General features: G+C 44.1%; 1 long non-coding RNA gene across 1 annotated transcript; it reads left to right on the top strand.

Annotated features, from left to right (window-relative positions):
• Positions 1 to 3036: 3036 nt before the first annotated feature.
• Positions 3037 to 4045, top strand: LOC146664561 (uncharacterized). The gene is made up of 3 exons (XR_014912486.1): positions 3037 to 3197; positions 3284 to 3401; positions 3533 to 4045. It is a non-coding gene; the product is annotated as an uncharacterized LOC146664561 (long non-coding RNA).
• Positions 4046 to 6335: the final 2290 nt, after the last annotated feature.

Raw genomic sequence — 6335 nt, forward strand, 5'->3', positions numbered from 1 at the left:
ATATATTAAAACATTTTTCTACTTAGACCAACTTCATTTTTTAAATGAAAACCAGTCCTAGTCATGAAAACCATTTTTATTCCTGTGAGTAATGACCCCAATAAAAGAAACTCCCACTTTGTTAGTCATGCCAAAAACGGCCTTTTATTGCTTGTTTGTACAAAATACATCCTCTTTCTGTGTGTGTGTGTGTGTGTGTGTGTGTGTGTGTGTGTGTGTACACGTGTACTCAGGGAAGGCAGGACACGCAAACCACAGCAGAGTGATCTTTGCAGACACTCTTTTCACAGCTGGAGCAAGTGGTTGCCGTTCTTCTTCTGTTTATACACAGTTCGCACCTTTTCCTCGTTTTGTTGATGGGCTTTGGGTCAGACTCTGTTTCTGATTCTGACTGCTGTATCTCAGCAACAATAGCAGCGGCTGCTTTTGAGCGTGGGGCACAAGGCCGTCTTGCAATTTCTGGAGTCACCAGCATGTAGCCCAGCTCCTCCAGGAACACCCTTCGTTTGTGGGTCTTGGTGGACTCCCACTCAGGATTCACTGCTTTCCACAGGACAAAGCCATTGTATGCTGAGATGTCCAGAAGATTGTAGAACAGAGCCAGTGGCCAGCGACTGGTTTTCCTCCGACAACTGTAGGTGCCGACAACCTTGTCTAGGTTATCCACTCCACCTTTACACTTGTTGTAATCAAGGATTGCTGCTGGCTTCTTCTTTTCCCCATCACTGACTGCTGGTTCCCTATGCTTTGTGCTCAAAAGAAGCACATTCTTCCCTTGCTTGGGCATGTAGGAGACTGCCATGGTTGTTTTGGTGAAGGCAAAGAGAGATGAAAGAATCTTCCTCTGTCTCAGCTGAACAAGCTGGGGAGGGAGCTCTGGTTTGTTTCCCCTGATTGTGCCAACCAGAGCTACTTTTCTTCTGAGCAGCTCCTCTGCCAAGCTGAACGATGTAAAGAAGTTGTCACAAGTGACAGTGTGTCCTTTGAGCCCCTCTGTCAGTTGTAGCACAACTCTCATTCCCTGATTAACTTCCCGGGAACTTCCAGATTTTCCTGTGTAAATTTCCATCTTCCAAGCATAGGAGGTTGCCACATCACAGATCACCCAGATTTTAATGCCATATTTTGCAGGCTTCTTGGGCATATACTGCCGAAATCCACATCGACCTTTGAATCCAACCATCTGCTCATCGACACAGACGTCAACTCCTGGATTGAACAGCAGGGGGAGACGAGCAACCCACTTTTCCCACAGGACGCGAAATGCAGCAAGCTTATCGTTCCTGAAACATCTCGGGCGGGCGAGCTTGTCATCAAAGCGGATGTTAGCGCTGATCTGGGCGTAGCGATAGTGGGGCATTGTAGCACGGAATATTGCCCGTCCGGTCTTGTCAGCCCACAAACCACGCGATGCTTCATGCCTTGAGCGGTAGACACCAGCGAGAATCAAAGTCCCAATGTACGCTCTCATCTCCACATCATCCACATCCCTCCAATTCTCACACTTTCGCCTCCCATGCAGGTTTGTGTAGGTGCACAGCAGCTGAATGATCTCTTCTGTCACAAACAGGTCAAATGCAGATCTCAGGGTGCTAATGCGGGTAACTGCATACAGGGTGGGCCCTGGAGTGATACCAGTGGGTACTGGATTGTAGCGCATGGTCTCCTCAGCAGTGGGAAACCACTCAATATTCCCAGAACGAGACATCCACTCGGCCCCCGGCGCCCCGGCGTCTGCCGCTTCTCCTACCGTCTCTTCCATTAGCCGCTCTACCTCGACTGCTGTCTTTGTATCATTCTCACTTGCTGAAGAAGAGGAATCGGGCACTGGATGGTAATCCTCATCACTGGTAGTGATGCTGTCATTCTCTGAGGAGACTGATGCAGCGGATTCCTCGTCATCTTCGCTCTCTGAGTGCCTCACATAGTCAGGTGCTTGAAGCAGTGAATATGACCGTCTTGCCATCTTGCCAGAGCAAAAATGATCTTGAAGCTGCTGGGTTTATTTATAGCTTTGACTATGACTTATGACTGCACCTGTATAAACCCCAGGACAGAATTACAAACAGTCCCAGTTTGTTGTTGTTTATGCTACAGCTACAGCTTTGAATTTTGCAGAGTGTCCTGTGAGTTCTTTCTCTGTGTTGCGGGAATTACTGTCTTGCGTGTGACTGGGTGCAGTAAGGAGTGTATGTGATGTGTGTGAGCATTGACTGTAGAAAACATGGACGACGCGACAGCTCCCCAAAAATGAAGCCAAAACGTCCCTATCGCCCCCTGCAGTATAAGTCATAAACCCGCCTCCTCCATGTTAGCGAATGGGAGTGGGGTCAGACTAAAATAAATTAATTCTCCTTAGATATTTTTTTCCAAAGATTATTTCTTTTCTTTTCAATAGTTCTCATCACGCTGTTTGATGTCCAAGGGGTCTCCTTTCCCATAAGTTTGATTCTAATTCCTACCACGGTGACGTTAAATTGGGCTGAAACGTACGGTGGCCCTGAGAGGCCAAACGGACTGCAACTTCAGAAAACACGTGCAAAAAGAAAAATGCTGCAAAAAGAAAAATGCTGCAAAAAGGAAAACGCTGCAAAAAGAAAGACGCTGCACTGCAACTTCAAGAAAAACGCTGCACTGCAAAAAGAAAAACGCTACAAAGAGAAAAGCGCTGCAAAAGCACAACGGAAATAGGAAAAAAGACAACGGAAAGCTTCATTTCTAAGGCTACATTAAACATTATCTTTGTTAGAATTACCTTTGAATGTATATTCCAGATATCTGTAGCATTATTAGAATCATGAGATTACAACACTAGTGATGTGACGTTCTGTATCGAGGTTTCAAAGCTTGTGTCGAGTAATGGAGAGGGCGTTTCCGCGATGCGCGTATCGAGGCTTGCTTCATTTATGGGAGGAGCTGAAAATGATGACGTCCGAAGCCTCGCTGCCCGGCTGTACCACGTGACTGGTTCATGAAGTGGTTCGAACTTTGCCACGAGATATGACAGCGATATAAACCCCTCAGACTTCATTCAAAATGTGGGTGTTTGATGGAGAGTTGCGGTTAGTGAGAGTTTGGAGACAGTTTGGAGGTTTATGAGAGTGAGGAGAGAAAGTCAGGAGAGAATGGAGCCAGCTAAGAAGAGGAGGATGTCCTCCCCTGTGTGGGAACATTTTGATTTTATTCCTCCCAACAAGGTATGTAAATTTCTACAGAAGATATATTTTCATAATACTGATGGTGCAATACAATTTATGTTAAGCTGTCTTGACTTTTGTACAAGGTGAAGTGTTTGCTATGTGCCAGGGAGCTGGGATATAACAACAACACCTCATCCATGCTTAGGCACTACAGAGCTTTGCATGAGAATAAGGGGAACACCGATTGTGGAGCAAGACCAGGTGAGCCATCAAATGCCATGATAATATAGCATGCAGTAATGTTACTAAATGATATAACAATATTATACAGCTGTAATAAGTTACGTGTGTGATGTTTATATTTGTGCTTTGTCTTTATTGTCTTTCCTCAGGAGAACAATCTCAAATAGATGAAGACCTGGTTAGCATGGTGATTGAGGACTCACAGCCATTTAGCATTGTGGAGGACAAAGGATTTAAAAGATTTGTTAAACCATTAAATCCTAGCTATGTTCTCCCCACTAAAAAGGCCATAAAAGCAGTGAAAATTTAGTTTTTATAGAATAAAATGTGAACAGGCAGGACTGAGGCTCAAAGCCTCAATGTGTAGCTGTCCATACCTCAACGTTACAAAAGCACAACTACTGTCCACACCCCAACCACACCTCACCTCACAGTAAATGATCATTTCCATTTTAAGCATTTCCAAATGATCATTTTCCATACTGCCAGTATAAATATACACAGTATACTGCATCACTACAATATACATGTTTTACACACTCCTTTTGTTGTTGACATTTACAGGCTGTGTGCAAAAGGCCACACTCTTCAAATTCATGCCAACTAATATTTTTACGTCCAGTAGGTGTCCTACTAGAGCAAATGAAGCTTCAAGAAGCTTTGCGCTGGGATGAACCAATTGGATGAAAAGTCAAGTCAAGTCAAGTCAAGTATGTATTTATTGTCATTGTCAAAGAACAATGAAATTGCGTTTGGGGCTTCCGTACAACCCGTAAAAAAAAAATACCCCTTAAAACCCAAGTGTAAATATTTAACCCAGTGTGACTTCAGTGCAATGAGACAATCCTTAGCAACAACATGAGAACAAGACAGGTAATGTTCATAGGACATTCAGACAAAGACCTGAGAAACATGACAAAATGCAACAATGCAACCCGTTCAATATTATTATACTGTGAGATATGATGGTTGTCTATTTAAGAAAGAGGGGGGGGGGGGGGGGGGGGGCAGGGGGGAAAGAGAATAAAGATATAATGCACCAATGCAAACCAGTTCATTGCTATTGAGAAGTTGGATATGGTTATTGTCCGTGAGAGGGGGGCAGAATTCAGGAGCCTCACAGCCTGTGGATACAGGCTGTTGGCCAGTCTGGATGTTCTGGCCTGTATAGACCTGTACCTTCTCCCTGAGGGCAGCAGGTGGAAAAGGTGGCGCGCAGGGTGATGTTGGTCCCGCAGGATACTGTGCACCCTCCTCAGACAGCGAGTGGGGAAGATATTACTGATCTCTGGCAGAATTGTTCCAATAATTCTGCCAGCTTCTTTCACCACCCGCTGGAGTGCTTGCTGGTCGGCCTTGGTGCAGCTGGGGAACCACACTAGAAATCCATGCGTCAGAACGCTGCTGATGGCACAGTTGTAGAAGTTCAACATCAGAGGTCTGGGAATGTGTGCGCTCCGCAGTCTCCTCAGGTAGTAGAGGCGCTGTTGGGCCTTCCGTGCAACTAAGGTGATATGGTTGCCCCAGGACAGGTCCTCAGTTACAGTTACCCCCAAGAATTTAAAACTGCTCACCCTCTCCACCGCCTCACTACCAATGAAGAGAGGCAGATGGTTGTTATGACCCTTCCTCCGGAAATCTACAGTGCTTCATGAAGCTTCATCTGCCCATCACTACTGACATCCACTTAACCACAGCTAAAAAAAAAGAAATTTAAAGCAAACTTACCGCAACATGTTTCCTCAGGTTAGATGTTGAGTTTTTGTACGCTGAAACGTCGGTTTGCTTTGGCTCACACAGAAGACACCGCATTATATAGCTGTCCTTTTGTACTCCTTTAAAGTGAAACATGCTTTGCATATGCGGCCAAGGGTGTTTGTCCTGTTCAGTGTTAGCGGAGACGGTTGCCATTTTTTGATGTATTTCTTCCGTCCGTCTTTGGAAGTTGAAAGGCTTGGGCTACTCGGCCTGCCATTTTATAGTGGATCACTTAACAAAAAGGCTATGAAAACTATTACTATTTGTAGTAATTACAAATTATTTGAATGTTTGTAATTCTTTGTATTACACCCCCTGGCATATGTTAATTTTGTTCTGATTGTATATGAAGGAAACGGTTTCCAGGGCCTAATCCGTGGATCGGCTTCCTCCGAGGCGTGGACGTCTATCAGCAGAGAATGTACCTTCACCTATCAGCAGAGAATGTCCCTTAGTCTGTAACACAGTCAAATATATTCTCAAGTAATATTCAAGCATGCCATTCAGCGTGTTAGTACGAGCTCGGGAGCAGCTTGGGAGAACAAGAAAACAGAGACTGCTTCAGGTTGTCTTCCCAAATTGACTCAACTTTATTCACAAGTACAACAGTTTATATAGAGGGTAAAATTCATGAGACAGCAGATTATCAGTTTAAACCAGTACAGACCAAGATAAGGGAGCGTCTTCCTGCCCTTGGGTGAAGAAGCATCCTTTGTATAGTTTATCAGTTCAGCTACAATTGTGATTATCTCAGCGACATATTTTCAAGGCACGAAATAAAGAGTTCTTTCATTAGTGAATTCTGAAACAAACCATTTGGCCTTCAACAGGCGTCTCCTAAGAGATTTAGAAACTAATGTAGCTGAGGGAGTGATCTCTGTGGTATTTCAACCTTGTACCAGCCTGTGATTCTCACACATCAATTCTTGGGTCAAAGAGAAAAATAACTAAAACAAAGGGGCCTTATTGAATGACAGAGTTTTCCTGTATAATGTCACTATAAAACAATATCCAGTAAATGCTCCCATGGTACTAAAATACCTAACAGTATACATGTTCTGTATACTGTTTCTTAATAAAGTTTAATATTTAAAAAAAATAAAATAAAATACTAGGCCTGCCATTTTATATCTGGTCATGTGACCGCATGGCTACGTCTGATTGGTGAAAGAGTTACCGGTAGCTCCAAGTGGC

This window comes from Rhamphochromis longiceps, linkage group LG7, assembly GCF_057381845.1.
Source record: "Rhamphochromis longiceps isolate RC_006_pf linkage group LG7, R_longiceps_female_GT1.1, whole genome shotgun sequence".
Classification (NCBI taxonomy): domain Eukaryota; kingdom Metazoa; phylum Chordata; class Actinopteri; order Cichliformes; family Cichlidae; genus Rhamphochromis; species Rhamphochromis longiceps.